The sequence below is a fragment of the Monodon monoceros genome, unplaced genomic scaffold (genome assembly GCF_005190385.1).
Source record: "Monodon monoceros isolate NGI ecotype Baffin Bay Population unplaced genomic scaffold, NGI_Narwhal_1 Super_Scaffold_22, whole genome shotgun sequence".
NCBI lineage: Eukaryota > Metazoa > Chordata > Mammalia > Artiodactyla > Monodontidae > Monodon > Monodon monoceros.
Genome location: NW_021703779.1, coordinates 9,678,815 through 9,697,845, shown reverse-complemented (window position 1 = coordinate 9,697,845; position 19,031 = coordinate 9,678,815). Strand labels below are relative to the sequence as shown.

Here is a 19,031-nt window from a genome sequence, read left to right as displayed (position 1 = left end):
CATTCTTCTTCTGAGGTCCTGGATCATCTTCACTATCATTATTCTGAATTCTTTTTCTGGAAGGTTGCCTATCTCCACTTCATTTAGTTGTTTTTCTGGTGTTTTATCTTGTTCCTTCATCTGATACATAGCCCTCTGCCTTTTCATCTTGTCTATCTTTCTGTGAATGTGGTTTTTGTTCCACAGGCTGCAGGATTGTAGTTCTTCTTGCTTCTGCTCTCTGCCTTCTGGTGGATGAAGTTATCTAAGAGTCTTGATGGGAGGGACTGGTGGTGGGTAGAGCTGGCTGTTGCCCTGGTGGGCAGAGCTCAGTAAAACTTTAATCCGCTTGTCTGCTGATGGGTGGGGCTGGGTTCCCTCCCTGTTGGTTGTTTGGCCTGAGGCAACCCAACACTGGAGCCTACCTGGGCTCTTTGGTGGGGCTAATGGCAGACTCTGGGAAGGCTCACGCCAAGGAGTACTTCCCAGAACTTCTGCTGCCAGTGTCCTTGTCCCCATGGTGAGACACAGCCACCCCCCTCCTCTGCAGGAGAACCTCTAACACTAGCAGGTAGGTCTGGTTCAGTCTCCTATGGGGTCACTGCTCCTTCCCCTGAGTCTCGATGCGCACACTACTTTGTGTGTGCCCTCCAAGAGTGGGGTCTCTGTTTCCCCTAGTTCTGTCGAAGTCTTGCGGTCAAATCCTGCTAGCCTTCAAAGTCTGATTCTCTAGGAATTCCTCCTCCCATTGCTGGACCCCCAGGTTGAGAAGCCTAACGTGGGGCTCAGAACCTTCACTCCAGTGGGTGGACTTCTGTGGTATAAGTGTTCTCCAGTTTGTGAGTCACCCAACCAGCAGTTATGGGATTTGATTTGATTCTGATTGCGCCCCTCCTACAGTCTCATTGCGGCTTCTCCTTTGTCTTTGCATGTGGGGTATCTTTTTTGGTGAGTTCCAGTGTCTTCCTGTCGACAATTGTTCAGCAGCTGGTTGTGATTCCGGTGTTCTCACAAGAGGGAGTGAGAGCACGGCCTTCTACTCCACCATCTTGAACCAATCTCTAGTATGTCATTTTAGCTTCTATTTATTTATTTATTATTTTCTTTCTTTTTTTTTAATTGAAGTATAGTTGATTTACAATGTTGTGTTCATTTTAGGTATATAGCACACTGATTCAGTTATACACATATAGCTTTATTTTTTTTTCAGATTCTTTTCCATTATAGGTTATTACAACATATTGCATAGAGTTCCCTTTGCTATAACAGTTGGCCCTTGTTGTTTATCTATTTTATATATAGTAGTTTGTATCTTTTAATCCCAAATTCCTAATTTATCCCCCCCTTTCCCCTTTGGCAACCGTAAGTTTGTTTTCTACGTCTGTGAGTCTCTTTCTGTCGCATAAATAAGTTCATTTGTCTCACTTTAGCTTTTAATAGGCATTGAATGTATTGCACAGTTTATAGGGTCATAAAGGATGAGAACTTCATGTACCAGACCTAGTAGACTGTGACTTGTTCAAGTAAGTGGTTGCTAAGTCTTGGGGTAACATGTAGCAGATCTGAAGGAGATGGTGCAAAAGTTTCTTTCCTGAGATTAACCCATGAATCTTGAAAATCACAAGGAGATGAGATGATCCTGCCATGTTGAAATGAGTTGGTGTTTCCAACTGGCATCTCTCCGTTCTTTGCAACGTCATGGAAGGAGGAGGGGAGCTTCCGCTGCCTGGGGCCCTGAGCACCTGCGTCTGAGTCAGCCCCCCCAACCCTCAAAACACAGGTATCTCCAGGAGTGTGGACGTGGGGCCCTCTGGGTTTGTGGCACCTGGGTTGGATGTTAAGAAGGTGGGCATCTCCTTTGCTTGTTGTTCTACATCTGTCCTGGGGGAGGGCTTGCTTTTTCATATTCACCCAGAATTCTACAATTTTCTTGGACTTGCATTTGTTTTTTTTTAATTGAAGTATACTTGATTTACAGTGTACAGCAACGTGACTCAGTCATATATATATATATATATATATATATATATATATTCATCTTTTTTTTCATATCCTTTTCCATGATGGTTTACTCCAGGATACTGAATATAGTTCTCTGTGCTCTACAGTAGGATCTTGTTGTTTATCCATTCTGTAGAGAAAAGCTTACATCTGCTGACTCCCACCTCCCATTCCATCCCTCCCCCAAATCCCTCCCCGCTTGGCAGCCATCAGTTTGTTCTCTATGTTGGACTTGCACTTGAACTGTAGAGAATCTTGATTAAAACAAAACAAAACAAAACGATTTTGGTTGTCACGAGTCGGATGAGCTGATGAATTAAAGACTTTACAACGTAGGTCTGTACAATACTAGAATCATCCTCTTGGACTGTACAGGATCTGACCTTGATTGTTCTAAAAACCAAGATGATCTTTGGTGCTCTGGGTATCCCAACATGAAAACTCCACTGCCCTAAACCTTCATGCAGGAAGAGGCAGGGGATAACCCAGGACTCGAGGGGGGCCAGCCTATGTGCAAAAAGGCGTTCCTAAATGAAAATATTTTGATTTGTATGGGATTGTAAATGCATGTGGAAATGTTGAAAATGTTAAATGAGGGAGTGTGATTTGGGGGCATTTTTCAGAATGGACATAGAATCACTCAGCTCAGAGCCTCAGGAACCCTGCATGGATCTGGACAGCTGGAGACTGACATCCGTCCCAGCTGAACAGTATCTGGAGAGGGAGAGAATATTAATGAGAATGTTTCTGCTTTCCACTGACCAGCTCAAACTCCAGCAGAGAGTGGGAGTGAAAAGTTGCTCTTGGGACAAGGGTGATTACTTCAAAGGACTAGCTTTACTATTTACTAAAAAGCTCGATGACTATATGGTATTATACTGAACACAATAAAAACACTAGAATAAATAAAATTAGTCTTTGAGCCTGGGTCTCAAAAGTGTTTCAAGGGTTGTCTGTTATTTTTTTCTTTCTGGTTTTAATGGGTGTAGACAGAAGGCAGACGTTTCAGAATTTCATTGTGTTTGTGGCAAACATACGTTTTTGGAGGGTGTCACATGAAGCAGGGTGGTGATTTACCCTTGGAGAACTTAGGTGTGGCTTTCTTTGGAACTTCTCACTCTAAAGAGTGGGTGTGCCTCAGGCTTTACTATCAGCCAGCATCCAACAGATGCACCTTGTTCAACTCAAAAGAACCCCATGGTGTAGATACTATTCTTGTGGATTTTTCTCTTGTGCACATTTTTCTTTCTGTTATACTGATCTCTGATCTTTTCTTTTTTTAAAAAAAATTATTTATTATTTTTTTTTATTTTTGGCTGCATTGCGTCTTTGTTGCTGTGCACGGGCTTCTCATTGTGGTGGCTTCTCTTGTTGTGGAGCACAGGCTCTAGGCACATGGGCTTCATTAGTTGTGGCACGCAGGCTCAGTAGTTGTGGCTCACAGGCTTAGTTGCTCTGCAGCATGTGGGATCTTCCCGGGCCAGGGCTTGAACCCGTTTCCCCTGTATCGGCAGGCAGATTCTTAACACTGCACCACTAGGGAAGCCCTGATCTCTGGTCTTATCTTCATCATTTCGCTCCTTCTACTTTCCTTGGGTTTGATCTAAAAAGAGCAACTCTTTCTAGATTCTTAAGATGGAATCTTGGGCCATGGCTTTGCAACCTTTCTGCTTTTCCAGTGAATGCATTCAAGGCCATGAATTTGCCTGTTTTCCCTGCTTTGGTTTCATCCCATAGGTTTTGATTGTTGTATCTTCAGTATCATTTCTGTGAGTTTTCTGTGGCTGCTGTAATGAATTGCCACAAGCTTAAGACAACCGAACTTTATTTTCTTTACAGTCCTGGAGGCCAGTAGTTTGAAATCAGTTTCACCAGCTCAAAGTTTTGGCAAGGCTGGTTCCTTCTGGCAGCTCTGGGGAAGAATCAGTTTCCTGGCATTTTCCAGATTCTAGAGGCACCTCTCTACTTTGGCTAGTGGCCCCTTCTTCCACCTTCAAAGCCAGAATAGCTTCTTCTCTCCTCTCTGATTCTCTCTATTCTGAACATCTTCAAATATCTTTTTCTCTGTTCCTGTCATCACATCTCCTTCTCTGACTTTGAGAGTCACACCTCCCTCTTATAAGAATCCTTGTGATGACATTAAGGCAGCCTAGATAATCCAGGACCATCTCCCATGTCAAGATCTTTAACTTAATCACATCTGCTAAGGCTCCTTTGCTATGTCAGGTTACATAGTCACAGGTTCTGGGGCTTAGAACCTGGACATCTTCAGGGAACATTATTCTGTCTACTGTATCATTCATGAAAAATCTCTTCTGTTTTCATCATGACTCCTTCTTTGGCCCTTGGGTTGTTTGGAAATGTCCAGCAGTTGAAGAACCTTCATTCATCTTTTAGTTCACGGGTTTCCAGCCTAATTCCATGAAGGTCAGAGAGTGTATCCTGAATGTGTCTCATCCTTTGAAACGTGTGAGCTTTCCTGCAGACTCAGGAGATGTTCTGTTTGGGGGCTGCATGGAGATGATCATTATGTCTGTGGGGTCCAGAGCACAGATACGGAAATCCTGGGTGACCTGAGGCCAAGGGCTGTGCACGTACTGCCCTTCATGGTCTCTGTCCCCTGGGGTGCCCGGCTTCAGTAGCTGACGGGAGAGAGAACTCTACACAGTGGTCCATGTCCGTCTGCTCCGGAGAAGGCTCCAGCTGACAGGGGCCGTGAATACAATGAGTTCCTCCTGGAAGCCACGCGCAGGCCACATTTCATCACGGAGGCCAGCGAGGGTGGCTCCGGACAGAACGCGTCCTCTAGCAGACAATGGTGTCAGTCTCTCCTCTGTGGGACTGGTCACTCTTGCTCAGAAATAACAGGTTAGAACAGGAAGCAGAGAAGAAAGACACAGTGATTGTAGACTCAAGGCTGAGTAGAAACTAGTCCCAGCTGTATGAGTGTCTGGTGACTTCTGTAATGAAGCAGACGGGGTGGCTCAAACAATAAACATTTATTCGTTCAGTCCTGGAGGCTGCACGTCCGCGATCCAAGTGTGGGCAGGGCTGGTTCCTCCTGAGGCCTCTCTCTTGCGCATGTAGACGGCCGTCTTCTCCTTGTGTCCTCACAGGATCATCCCTCTGTGTGTGTCTGTGTCCTAATTTCCTCTTCTTATAAGGACACCAGCACTACTAGATTGGGGACCTCATCTTAAAAGACCCTATTCTGCAAAAGGACCTTAAAAGATCCTCCTCGGCAAAGACCCTATTTCCAAAGAAGTCATATTCTGAGGTCTTGGGGATGAGGACATCCACAACTGAATTTTCCAGGGACACAGTTCAGCTCATAACACCATCCCACATTTAAGGCAGAGATTTTTTGGTATGCACACATCAACAGGATGCATAACTAGGTATACGGTTATTCTGTCGGTTTCCCACTGAATGAATTACATGAAACTTTGCTTCGGGCTCTCACTGTTTATCTGTATCTGTGAACCCTTGGAGACTTGTGCTTTGCAGACACAGAATCTGAGGCCCCATCTCCTACAATGAAGAGGCACGGCCTCACGGTGGAGAAGGGCTAGGTTTCCTGTGTGACAAGTGGAGACCAGGGGGCTGATCGTTGCAAAATTGTTAAGATCATACGAAGCAGATCTTTATCTTTCTGTGAACGGAGTGATGAGTATCCCACAAGGTGCCTTTCCGTTTACCTTGGGGTGTTCACGACCAGATAGCCTATCCCCTTACTGAATTTCCCAGCGTTCACCATGGCGGGGATCAAAAAATTGACCCTCTCTGTCTCGATACAGCTGATGAATCTCCAAAGGCATAAATAAAGGTTTCTTCACTTTGGCTCTGACCACAAAATTCAGAGGATTCTCAGTGAGATTAGGAAAAAAAAATAAAGAAGACTGGTTTGCAAATGAAGGGGTTGTAATTTTTCTCCATTTCTTCCACTGTGTAAAACTTCCCTTCTGTTTCTGAGGTCCAGAAGAAGTATGGCCTTCTTTTATTGTTTCCCATTTCTAAACTTCATAACAGAAATCCATGTTGATTGATACTGAACAAAGCCTCTTTGTTTCCTTCTTAAACCCTGCTCCCTCATACTGGTACCCAAATCATCGTGTTGTGTACCTTGGACTCAGACAATGTTATATGTCACTTACATCTCAATAAAGTTTGCGGGGATAACTCCTACATCCTAAACAGCTTAAATATTTATGAGAAGCAAACCCTATGCATAGGGCATCTATTGGAGTGAGAGGCTTTTCAACATCTTTCTTGGTGGCTCCATAAACTGCAAGTGTTCCTTTTCCTTTGGTAGAGGTCTGCCCATCAGTTTACATACAAAATGCCTTTCTGTTATTAAAACAAAGCAGTTTCTCAGGAGCTAGATTTCTGTCTTTGAGGTGATTGACATCATGGTTAAACGTAATAGTGTCCTGAGTTTTGACATCCTTTTAGAACTTAAGTCTAGAATTTCAGAAAGGTTAACTACTGTTTGTATTTGTGTCTTTTGCATATTGTTTGTAGCCAGTGTTTGCTCTTTCTCTCCACTCTAATGAAAGTAATAGTTTAAAAAAAAAATGTTGGAGGGATAAAGAAAGGAAAAAAACATGTCCACACAAGGACTTGTATAAGACGTCAAAACACATGTTCCCCATGCCCTTATCCCCTCTACAGTGAGATGGGAGGTTTGTCACACAGAAAGGAGAAAAGGGCTCACCTCCTTAGCGAGCAAAGATGCCCGTTGGGTGAATGTGAGGCTGTCGCCCACCCCAGATCCCCAAGGACCCTTGAGAGACCTCTCCCCATTGCTGCCATGGTGACCAGAAGCTCAGCCGTGTCACCATGGCCCAGTGACTTATGAGTGTTACACTTGAGTCCTTGACATTTCCATTTTCTGGACACTTGTGGTTCCCTGGGACATGGGTAGGCCCTGTGAATTCCACAGCCACAGAAGAGGATTGGGAAGGGGCAGCTGAAAGGAGACCTGGGGGCCCAGCCTGAGGAGTAAGGAGCTAGACACAGAAACCCAGGGTGGATATCAGATCTGGGGGCCTGATGGAGGACACAGAGGAGACTTGGGGGCTGGTCAGACCCCGGGACCCAGGCCAGGCTGTGAGAGGCAGGGTCAGCCCTGAGCATGGCCCCAGGGACCAGACATCATCCATGTGGATTGCTACCAAACCAAGATGGTGAATTTTGTGTATCAGTGTGGCTGGGCTACAGTATCCAGATATGTGGTCAAATGCCAGTCTAGATGCTGGTGTGAAGGTATTTTTTTTTTAAAGATGGAATTAACATTTAAATCGGTGGACTTTGAGCACAGCAGATGACCCTCCATAATGTGGGTGGGCCTCATCTAATTGGTTGAAGCCTTTTAGAGAAAAGAGATTGAGGTCCCCCGAGGAAGAGGGAATTCTACCTTCAGACACACTTCAGACACAAGCTGCAGCATCACCTCTTCCCTGAGTCTCCAGACTACTGGTCTACCCTACAGAATTGGGACTTGCCAGGCCCCACAATCACATGAGCCAGTTCCTTAAATCTTTCTCTGTCTCTCCTATCTATCTATCTAATCTGTAGATAACTATAGATATATACATCTATCATGTATCTATCATCTATCTTGTCTATCTATCCGTCCATGATCGATCTATCTATCTATGCATCTATCCATCCATCCTTTTGGTTCTTGTATTAGCATTCTCCAGAGAAACAGAGCCAATAGGGTATATATAATAAGGAACTGGCTCCCATGATCACGGAGGGTGAGAAGTCCCAGGATATGCCATCTACTATCTTACAGACACCCAGGAGAGTGAACGATGTAAGTCTCATTCTGAGAAGACTAAAGTCCATCTCAGAGATGGTCAGGTAGAGAGAACTCCTTCTTCCTTACCCAGCCTTTTGTTCTATTCAGGTCTCCAGCCGACTGGAGGATGGGACAAGGCCCACCCACCCTGGGGAGGGCCATCTGCTTTCCTCAGTCCATTCATTCAAATGCTCATCTTGTCCAGAAACACCCTCACAGACACACCTGGAATAACACTTAACCAAATACCTGGGCACCTTGTGGCCCACCAACTTGACACATAAAATTACCCACCTGAGTCTGTTTGTTTGGAGGACCCTGACTTATACCTGAAAGTTCACAGAAGCAAGACCCTGGACGACCTTCCTGATTCCTCCCAGTGCGGAGGGAAAGCACATGTCTCTCTCTGACTTCTGAGACCCTCGCCTTCAAGAGAACCCTCCCACCTCCCACCAGAACACCCACATTACCCTCCCGCCATGCCCCCTAGGACTCCAGTGACAAGACTCTCAATCAATGGCAGAACCAGGTAACTTCAAAGCAACGGTGTGAATTGGGGCAGCGGAAGGGACAGGGTGACCAAAAGATGCAGTTTTCCTGGAAGTATCATAGACTCAGGGGCCCCGGGAGCCAGGCAAAGCCAAGATCTGTCCTGGGGAAGGTTCAAACCAGAGGCCATGTGGGTCCAAGGAGCCCTGTCCCACCATCACGAGGCTACTGGAGACCCCTTCTCATGCACAACCTACAACCTGCCTCTGAGCAGAGCCAGGAAGGTTTAGAAAGTGGGGAGTTGGCAGAGGTTATCCTGGATGGGGGAGCTGGGCTTATCCTAGAAGCCATCCCGTGATCGTGGAGGGTGAGAATTTCCAGGATCTGACGTCTACAATCTACAGACCGATCACTCATGGACCAACATTGGGACCCCACCAAGCCTCAACACCAGAAAATCGTCATTGAGCTGATAATCAACGTCACCTAATTCACTGTGTGTCCTGGGATGGAGGCACGGAACAGATTCAACTTTCAGCACCAAACAGTGCTGGTATACCCATTGTATGGATTGCTAAACCGAGGCTCGGAGGAGCTGAGGACACACCATCGATAGCCAGTAAACCTGTTCCATGGGTGGACACCTCTCGTTTGTGGAGTTTTATATCTACAGAGGCTCGTTTATTAGTACAGCGTCCTTGTGCTGAGAAAGTGGTGTTTTTCTTCTTTAACAGAAGAGGAAATTGAGGTTAAGTCATTAGGTCATGGGGTGGCCGTGGTCAGGCATACAGCTGGGGTTGTGTCAAGATCTGCATGGAAGATGCAAAGCCACACGGGTCCCTGCCACACACACACCTCCTCACGGTGAGGCCAGACCATGCATGGTCCATGTCATAATGCTAGAGGTGGCCCCGTGGTCCTCACCTCCCACCACCGCGGCTTCACACAGGGCCAGAGGGAGCCACTGATTCAGTCTCATGGCAGAGCCCCAGACAGACTCCCTGTGGGTTTGGGGGAAGGACCAAGGGCTGGTCATGGTCAAAGTACATTGGATTCGGTACAACTAACACTGATTTTCTGGTCAATATTAGAAGTCCCGGCATCCCTCAAAACCGGGGGCAGTCAGCCCACGGGATGCAGCTAATATTGTGCTTTAACTAGGCTGAGTATCCATCAAGGACTTTCAGCAATCTGGTCCCCCAGGGGACACCTGTCTGGAGTTGTTTCCAGTTGTCACAGGTCTGGAGGGGGAGGTCCTACCAGCAGCTGGTGGGTGGAGACCAGGGAACCTGCTCCGCACCCCACAGGGCCCAGGACGGCTCACATCAGAGAGCCACCCAGCCCCACATGTCAGTAGTGCCGAGACTGAGAAACCCTGACCCAGCATGAAAGACTCTATCTGTCTATCTGTCTGTCTATCTATCCATCATGTATCTATCATTCATCCATCTATGTATCATCTAAGTATCTACCTATCATCTATCTCTTATCTATCTATCTATCCATCCATCCTCTATCTCTCTCTCTATAATCTATCCATCCGTCTATCCATCTGTATTTGCATCCATTCATCTACCTACCCATCCATCCATATCTATATGTCTAACCATCCATCCATCATTTCTCTCTACACCCTTTCATCCATCCGTCTATCCATCTACATATTCATCCATCTATCCATCTATCTCCCTATCATTCTATCTCAGTGGTTGATAACTGGGGGTGACTTGGCCACCCAGAAAGACACTTGACAATGTCTGGAAACATTTTTGGTTGTTACAACTTGGGAGAGGGTCCATCTGGTGGGTGGAGACCAGGGATGCTTCTCAGCACCCCACAGTGCACAGGACGCCCCACATCAGAGCACCATCTAGCCCCAAATGTCCACAGTGCTGGGGACAAGAAAGCTGGCCTGGGTCATAATTCACTGGATTCGATACAACAGACTCTGATTTTCCATGACAACACTATTGGGTGTTCCCTGAAACGTGAGGAAGTCCCAGTGTCCCTCAACGTCACCGACGGTCAGCCTCTGAGATGGAGTCATGTTCCTGTTTAACCAAGTGGGCGTCCATGAGCTGTGGTTAGATAGATCCCCTGCGTGGGGTCACCCTGACCATGGCCGGGCCATCCTGGGTGGGAGGGCAGGAGTGGCTGGTGGTCCGATCTTCATTATGGCCCCCAGGTGGCGTGGGCTTCTCAGGATCAGTCGGCGGTCACTACCGTTAGGACTGAGTGTAGGACGGCGGGGCCAGGAGCAATGGCAGAAAGACTCAAGACCACGGTGCACAGGGAGGGAGGGGAACTGAGGCCGGGAGGCGCAGGGACCCTCCCAAGGGCACCTGAGTATCTCAGGGCCGGTCTTCTCCTCCAGCCTTCCTTTTGGACCCTCTCACTCAGGGCCCATCATAGGACATGAGTAAAATCAACAGGACACGCCAGGAGGCTTGGTGGTCACAGGCCTTGTAGGTCTCCTTCCAGGGTACAGTCTAGAATACGAGTGTCCTGGGGCTGCTGTAGCAAGTGACCCCAAACAAATTCCCTCCAGAGGCTCCGGGGGAGGGTCCCTCCTGCCTCTTCCAGCTTCTGGGCCTCCAGGCGTCGCTGGGCTTGTGGCCGCATCCCTCCCGTCTCTGCCTCTGTCTTCCCGGAGCTTCTCCTCTGTGTCTGGGTCTCTCCTCTTCTGCCCCTTAGAAGGACCTGGTCATTGGATGTAGGGCCATCCTCATCCAGGAGGACCTCATCTCAGACCCTTCACTACATCATATCTGCCAAGACCCCGTTTCCAAATAAGGTCCCGTTCCTGGGTTCTGGGGGTCAGGACATGGATGTGTGCTTGGGGACGTCCTTCAATCCCTTACACCAGGGTGATCAATTCGTTCCATTTCTCAGGACTGTCCCCATTTTAGCCCCCAAAGCTCTACCCCCCTGGAGCTTCCTGCTTCCCAGGCAAATCGAGACGGCTGGTGACCGCACACCTAACACGCAGACTGTAAGGGGATGGCATGGAGACCGTGGGCTGGTGCTAGGTGAGCGGCGAGGAGGTGGGGTAGGGGCTCCGTGCACACCTGGGGGACAGGTGAGTGTGGTGGTGTTGAGTGGGAGCTGGCTTGTGCTTGGTGGGTATGAACCTGGACATCCGGGGAGGCAGAGACCTCCAAGGACAAGCAGGAAGCACCACAGATGTCAGCCCTCACGTGGGGGAGCAACCAGCCCCCGTCCCACCCCTACGGGAAGCCCCGGCACGTGGCCTGGGGCTGATGGGCCCCCGCCCCCCAGAGTCCGAGGACAAAGGATAGGCACTAAGGAAGTTTCCTGATGCTCTGGGTAAAATGGAAACCACTTTCGGTGGAAAATGAGGGTCTGTAGCTAATCCGTGCGCTGGGCTCGGGCAGAGATCAAATCCTCCAAGTTGGGGTCACTCTGCACGCGCACGGCCTTTTCACGTTCTCAGGGGAAAGTGTGCTTTGCTGTCTCAGAGACCCAGGTGAGATCCCCTGATGGTGGGGCATGAGGCCAAAATGTTCGCAATGTGTCCCCAATAATCTCTTGCCCCCAGTAATCTTTCTGAGGCCCAATATTTTCTCTGGTCCTCTAGTAATCTCTGGTTCCCAATAATCTGTCCGGTCCCCCAACAATCTCTCTGGTGCCCAATATTTTCTCTGGTCCCCCAATAATACCTCTGATCCCCAATATTCTCTCTGCTCATTGATATTTTCTCTGCTCCTTAGTAATCTTCCTGGCCCCTAATCTTCTCTCCTGTCCCCAGCAGTGTCTCTGGTCCCCGATATCCTCTCCGGTCCCCCATCATCTCTCTTGCACGGTCCGTTTTAATCATCGACAATGTGGACAAAGACAGATGTTTTTACAGAGCAGCCAGCAGGGAACCTGGCTGGGAGGCATCTCAGGAACCCGGAATCAAAGCCACGGCCAGCCGGGAGGGAGGACGCCTTGCCTCGGGCTGCACAGAGCCCCACGTGCAGAAACCTGGCCATCCATCATTTGCATGATTGTTTAGAAATGGCAACGGCCGTGTTTATTTAGAAGGGAGACGAGTGAGCTCAGTGAGGGAAACCAGCCAGCCGAGGCCGGGGAAAGGCACCTTGTGGTGGGGATCTCAACAGCGCCCCTTTACCGGCTTCCTGTGAGTGGTGCGACTCAGAACCTTCCAGAGCTCTCGGAAGCTCAAACCCTCCTTCAGAGAGTTTATAGCCCGGGATGAGGAAGTAAGAGCAGGGCTAACGTAGCGGACAGTTATGTTTTTTCCTCTCTCTCTTTTTTTAAACGGAGGTACAACTCACCATTTCAAAGTGAATGATTCAGTGGCATTGGGTGCGTTCGCCATGTTGTGCAAACACTACCCCTACCTAGCTCTAGAACGCTACCCTCACGCCCAAGTGGACGGGTATTTTAGCTTTAAGTACTGTCAGCAGACAGAATGCTCAGAATCCCCATGCATGGAGGAATCATCATCACGACAGGCATAACGACAGCAGGCAGTGTAGACCACTGCCTGGGTGACTTTGAGAAGCCCACGAAGCCGCTTGGTGCCTCAGTGTCCCCATGTGTAAAGGGATCTAGACAATGTTCTCTGAGGGACAACATGAGGGTTCCACGAGTCCATCTGAGCACCAACAATGGCCCTACTGGGAATCCTGCAGGATTTGGGATGAACTCCCCAAGGAGAATGACATCTGTCAGGGACTTGCCACCAGCGTTGAACAGATAGATGGAACTTACGCAGTCTTCACGATGACCCCATGAGGCAGTCTGCGGCCAGGGGTCCGTGAACTAGAGAGGCACTCAGAGTGGGGGGCGCCTGAGCGGGGCCCCAGGTCTCCACACATCCAATGCACCCTCTCTCCTCCTCTGGTTAGATGAGTAGCACAGGGTTTCGTGGAGAATTTGTTTGAGATGTATTGAAGCCCAATACCTGACAATGTGGCCTTATTTGGAAATAGAGTCTTTGAAGATGTAATTAAGATGTTTAAGATGAGGTCATTAGGGTGGGCCTTATTTCAATATGACTGGTGTCCTTGTAAGAATAGAAGATGCACAGAGAGACACAGAAACACACAGACAGAAGAAGGCTGTGGGAAGACAGAGGTAGAGACTGGAGGGAGCTGATCATAAGCCAGGGACGCCTGGAGCCTCCAGAGGTTGGAAGAGTCAGGAAGGACCCTCCCCTGGAGCCCCAGAGGGAACGCAGCCCTGCAGAAAACTTGATCTTGGAGTTCCAGCCTCCAGAACGTGAGAGGATAAAATTATGTTGTCTCAATCCGCCCAGTTTTTGGTAATTTGTATGGCTGTCCCAGGAAACTAATTCAGGGGAATTCATGGGGAACCAGTCTCATCTCCTGTTTTATCTGTCCACTCATTCATCATCCATCTATCCTTCTGTCTATCTATGCACCCATCCATCCATCCCTCCATCCATCCACCCATCCACCCATCTATCCATCCATCCATCCATCTCTCCATCCATCCACCCATCCACCCATCTGTCCATCCATCCAACCATTGATCCATCAGTCCATCCACCCAACCATCCATCCATCCATCCATTCATCCACCCACCCGTCTATCCATCAATCCATCCTTCAATCCATCCATCCATCCATCCATCCATCTACCATCCATCCACCCACCCATCTATCCATCCATCATCCAACAAACCGTCAGTGAGCTCATGCTGATTTATGCTGGCCCCTCACGTACAAGGTCACAGCTCATGCAGGCACCCAGCCCATTTGTTTCCTGTGGCTGTGCCTGAGGGGTTATCTCTGATCCTATCTCACCACGTGCCTGCTGGCATCCCACCGCTGGCGCACGTGCATGTTTCACGTAAAAACCTCCGGCAGCAGGGTACTCGCAGGAGAAGATGCGAGTGGCAGATGGGCAACGCCTGCGGCAGGGAGTGGCCAGGCAGCTGGGAGCTGCATCACCTAATCCACCCACTTCCTCTGTTCCCTTTATAGCACAGGATATTACAAAGAGTCTTCCTACTGGTCCTGGTTTGTCAGAAAAATGCCACTTGTTGGAGCCCATGTTTGGTTCTTGGGCAGATAATCCCACGGGACTGGGATGACACACGCTCAAGCCGGGGCCCTTTCTGTGGACTGGTGGGGATTAAATCCTGACCCATTTGCCCTGGGACGTGGCCTGCCAGAGGGATATTTGTTTATCCTATACACATGATCTCTGTGCCTATCACAGGGTCTTTTTAACTTTAATTATTATCTTATAGGAACAGGAGTGCACAGATAAGATTGAGACAAGGGAGAAAGTGGCCCAGGATGCCCTGACCCAGCCTGGTTCTCTCCCTGAGACCCGGGAGATGGGACCTGGCCCTGCTTCTCCCCCCAGCCCTCTGGCTGCACTGTCCCCTGACCCTTCTTGTGTTTTTCCGGGTCGTCCTGAATTGGGGGCAGTTCTGCCCCCCAAAGGACACCTGATAATATCTGGGGACAGTTTGGGGGTGTCATACTTTGTGGGGCTGCTACTGACATCTGGTGGGTAGAAACCAGGGATCCTGTTTAATACTCTACAGTGTGTAGGACTCCCCGAGAATTATCCTGTCTAAAATGCCAGTAGTATGAGTTGAGAGCCTTCTATCTATCTATCTATCTGTCTATCTATCCATCTATTATCTACCAATCAATTAATCAAACTACCATCTGTTTATCTATCATCTATTTATATTTTTCTATTATGTATGTATCTATATTTATCTGTCTATATCTATAATTTATTATCTATCTATCCATCTGTCAATCTATCATCTATGTATCTATCATTTATTTTCTATGTATTTATCTATGAATCAAAAATCTCCTACTTGTCTATCTACCCATCTATCAGCTGTCAGTCTGTCTACCATCTATCTGTCAATCAATTATTTATTATCTACCTAATTTATTTATAATCTATTCGTCTATCTACCTAACATCTACTCATCTGTCTATCCATCAGTCATGTCAATTGATGTATCATCTATCTGTCTATCGATCATCTAATTTATCTGTCTATTTACCTGTCATTTATCTGTCATCTATTCATCTATCAGTGGTGAGTGACCAGGGGTGACTTTGCCCTCCCACCCGGGGACATATGACAATGTCTGGGGACATTTCTGGTTGGGGGAGAGGGAGCTCCTGGCACCTGATGGGTGGAGACCGGGGAGGTTGTTCCACATCCCACACTGCACAACAGGACCACCCAGCCCGAGGGTCACTCGTGCCACATCACAGAAGATGGGTCCTGACCCTGTATATGTGACCCTTGATTCTTCCCCAAGACCCCCTCGCCTCTCTCTTCCTGCACCCCCTCCTTCTGTCAGGGGTCCCATGCTCATGCTGCCCCCCATAAACAATGCCCAGCCACCCCCATGACTACTCAAGGCCCAGGGTCCACACTCTCAGCCCCCTGCCCATTCATGAGCCTCCCTGGGGGTCAGGCCAGCACCACCTGCAACACACACAGCCCGGCCCGCCCCTCTGCCCTGCCTGGTCCACACCACCCTCTCCCCAGCCATGCGCCACCTCGGTCCCTACCTCCTGTCTGGCCCCGTCATCGGTCAGTGAAGCACAGATTCCACCCCTAAGTTGTTTTCCGTTCAGGACACCGTTGACCCCATTGACACCCCTGTTCCGGCACAATGGCCCTGCCCAGAGCTCTTTCCAAAGAACAGTCCAGCATCGTCAGCCGTGTCGGAAGCTTCCACAGCTTTTCTGGGCCAGCCGCTAAAGTCTCACCATCCTCCAGGGACCATTCTGTCCAATGCACCCCAAGCCTCCCTCCACCCAGAACATACCCCCCATTCCCCCCCACCCCGCTCCCATTCATGACATCCTTTCTGCCACAGCCCTGCTCTCCCAGCTGTCCCACTCAGCCCCGGCAAATGCCACCTCTTCCAGGAAGGCCTCCTGGATTCCTTCCCGCCCTGAACCCTCGTGGCCTGCATCTCCCTGTGTGGTCTTTCTATTCCCCGGAAGTGCTCAGCACCACGACGGGCACAGGGTGCCTTGTCCACTGCCTGCATCAACTGTCCAGGCCAGCGGCTGGACACTGAGTTAGGTAAAAGGGCCCTGGAGGGCAAAAGTCGGTCCAAGTTTCCCATTCGGCCCCTCAGAGGCGCCGTGTGCTTGGCCGAGTTCCAGCCTCAGTTTCCCCACCTGGGATGTGGGGATGATGACGGCAAGGTTAGGGTTGGAGGAGACGGTCCATAGGCAGCGTGTGCATTGGGGTCGATGCACACACAGTTCTGGTTCACAGCACCCGTCCACCGACGCCCTTGCTCTGGCATGTTGCCCTCCTTTTGCCAAGGAGCCTGGGACGGAGAGAGCCAGCTTCTGCCCCTCAGGCCTGGCCATCTTCCCCCCAGCAGGAAAACTTGCACAGAATGGCAGGCGTTGCTCCCTCACCCAGGCGCCCACACTGATGTGGCCCCCAGGTCCCAGCATGGACACAGCCCCCCAAGGTCCCGGCACAGACGAGGCCTCCTGAGGTCACAGCAGATACACAGTCTTCCGAGGGCCCAGGACAGATGTGGCCCCCCAAGGTCCTGGCACAGACGTGGCCTCCAGAGGTCACAGCAAGTACATACCCTCCCCCAGGTCCTGGCAGGAACATGGCCACCCGAGTTCCCTGCATGGCTCAAAAGCAAACCCAGTCACCAGCTGCCTTTCAAAGCATGGCTTTCCCTAGAATAAGGCAGACCCTGCATCCATGGGTCTGTCTGTCCAGCCAGGAGGGTGTGGACACGGCTGCAGAATTTTCCCTGGGGGTTCCCAGTGCTGACGCCAGGGGACGCACTGGGGGAGCCCACCCTGCAGCCCCTCTGTGTGCTCATTCGCCAGGTCATGCCTCCCCGCGGTGCGGTGTTGGCCCGGGGGGGGGGGGGGGGGGTCTGTGGCCGGCGCCGGGGGCCTGGACAGCTGCCAGCGGTCAGGGAGCAGGGCGAGGTGCCAGGGGAGCATGGGGCTCCCCGTATCCCGCACGCCCAGCCCCTTGCCTCCGGGCCAGAACAGGGGTGTGGGCGGCAGGCCCCCGCTTCTGCCGGCTGGTGGCCACACCTACGGACGGCGCGCAGACAGAGGCACAGGGCTGGGTGAGAAGCCGCACCCTGGGGACCGCCATCCTGTCGCTAACCCGTCACTACCTACACCCCCTGCCCTGTCCCTAAGGTGACAGCACAGGCCTCCGTAGGGTTGGCCGGGGGTCTCAGGTGGCCTGTCGAGGGTGGCTCTGACCCTGCGCCCTCCTCGGTCTTTGTGGCTGAGCGGGGATATTTCAGAAACTACAGCCCAGGTCTGGAGGGTCCTCCTGACTCTTCCCACGGCCTGCTTCCTCCTGGAGGGGGAGGGGGTCGCTGGGACTCGGGGTTGAAGGCCCCTCCCTCCACCAACGCTGGCCTTGGCAACGCCCCAGCAAATGAAAACACCATTCTCGCGCCGTGGAAGCATCTTAAACGGAGAATACGCGCGCACGTCCGGCCCAGCTGCCCCCTTCAAATCCAGCCGCTCAAGGGGCTTCCTACGCGGCCATGCGGGGGCGGCCCTCCGGGTCTTGGTTCCTCCTGGCTCCTGCCCAGGGCCCCGCTTCTGACCGCACACGCTGAGCGCACGTGACACCATGACAGAAGGCAAAAAAAAACCCCACCTCGCTTTGGAAGCGGAACCACACGCTCCGTAATTCCTCTCGGCCGGGCGTGATTCGAAGGGCGCAGACGGCTGGTGTGCACGGCCGCGAATCCCCGGGGCCGCCGCCAGCCCGCGCGTGCGGCGGCCCTGCTTCCCAGGCTCGTCTGGGACGGTTTGTAAAATGCACCTAGAACTCGGGTTTCTGGGTGAGCCGGGACCTGAGAGCTGATCTGAGGTCTCACGGGGGGGCCCCAGCGGCCGGAACCGTTCCAGGCTCAGCCTCCCGTCCTCCCTCGTGCCTGGCCGCCTTCAGCGCTCACCTGTACGCAGGTGCGGTTTCCTGAAGGAGTTTGCACAGGAGAGCGTGTCCCGAGCGTCTCCCCGCCAAGTGGCCGTGCGTGTCTTTCTACAGGTTTTCCTGTTCTGTCTGCACCGCGGAGACGAGAACGCACGCAGCCCGCCTCCCAGGCTCTCACCCCGTAAGACCCCCCCCCCCACCGCGACCCTCCCTGTTCCAGACAACGCACGTCAATAAAGAGCGGGCATTGAACGCACCTGGAACGGCCGGGGCTGCTGTAGCGGTGTGCGTCTGCAGTGTAGACGCCGCCGGGACTGGATCGGAAGACGCAGCAGCTGTGCCTCAGGGCCTGGTGTCAGGAAGCGGCGTCCCGCTGCCCACGAAGGAGCTGGGGTGGGTGTCGGGGCGCAGCCCCAGTGCCAGCATCCCCGCCGTCTCTCGGGCTAGGTGCGCGGGGGGCATGACGCGCCGGCTGCACCCTCGCCGGCTGCAAATCCTCCAAGGTCCCCCTGCCGGGCTCCGGAGGCTGCTGTGGAGACCCAGGGCAGGTGGAGAGGAAACCCGTTTTGAAATTTCCTGTGTAACGTCTGTTTGTCTGCTCGCTCCCGTAGTCCAAACCCGCCGGTCCCCGTCCTATCAGCGCGCGCCCTGCCGGGGGCGGGGTGCCGGCCCCCAGAGCCGCGACCTCAGGGCTCGTCCTGTCCCGAGGCGGCTGCGGGGAGACCCTGCCTCTCCGAAAGGGTTTGCTGCCTGCAGACCGGGCCGGGAGGGAGGACCCAGTCCGATGGTGTAGCTGGCGGTGACCTGAAGTGGATTC

At 51.2% G+C, this 19,031-nt stretch overlaps 1 protein-coding gene across 2 annotated transcripts in view; it reads right to left on the bottom strand.

Moving 5' to 3' along the window:
- P2RY8 (P2Y receptor family member 8) overlaps positions 1 to 18,763 on the bottom strand; it is a 50,918-nt gene extending 32,155 nt beyond the window's left edge. Inside the window, exon 1 of one of the 2 annotated variants that reach the window (XM_029241164.1) lies at positions 18,472 to 18,763. The gene's annotated coding sequence lies outside the window, so the exon portion shown is untranslated. Of the gene's footprint in view, positions 1 to 17,935; positions 18,356 to 18,471 lie in introns of those variants that run through there. The other variant, XM_029241165.1, reaches the window with a different exon arrangement.
- Positions 18,764 to 19,031: the final 268 nt, after the last annotated feature.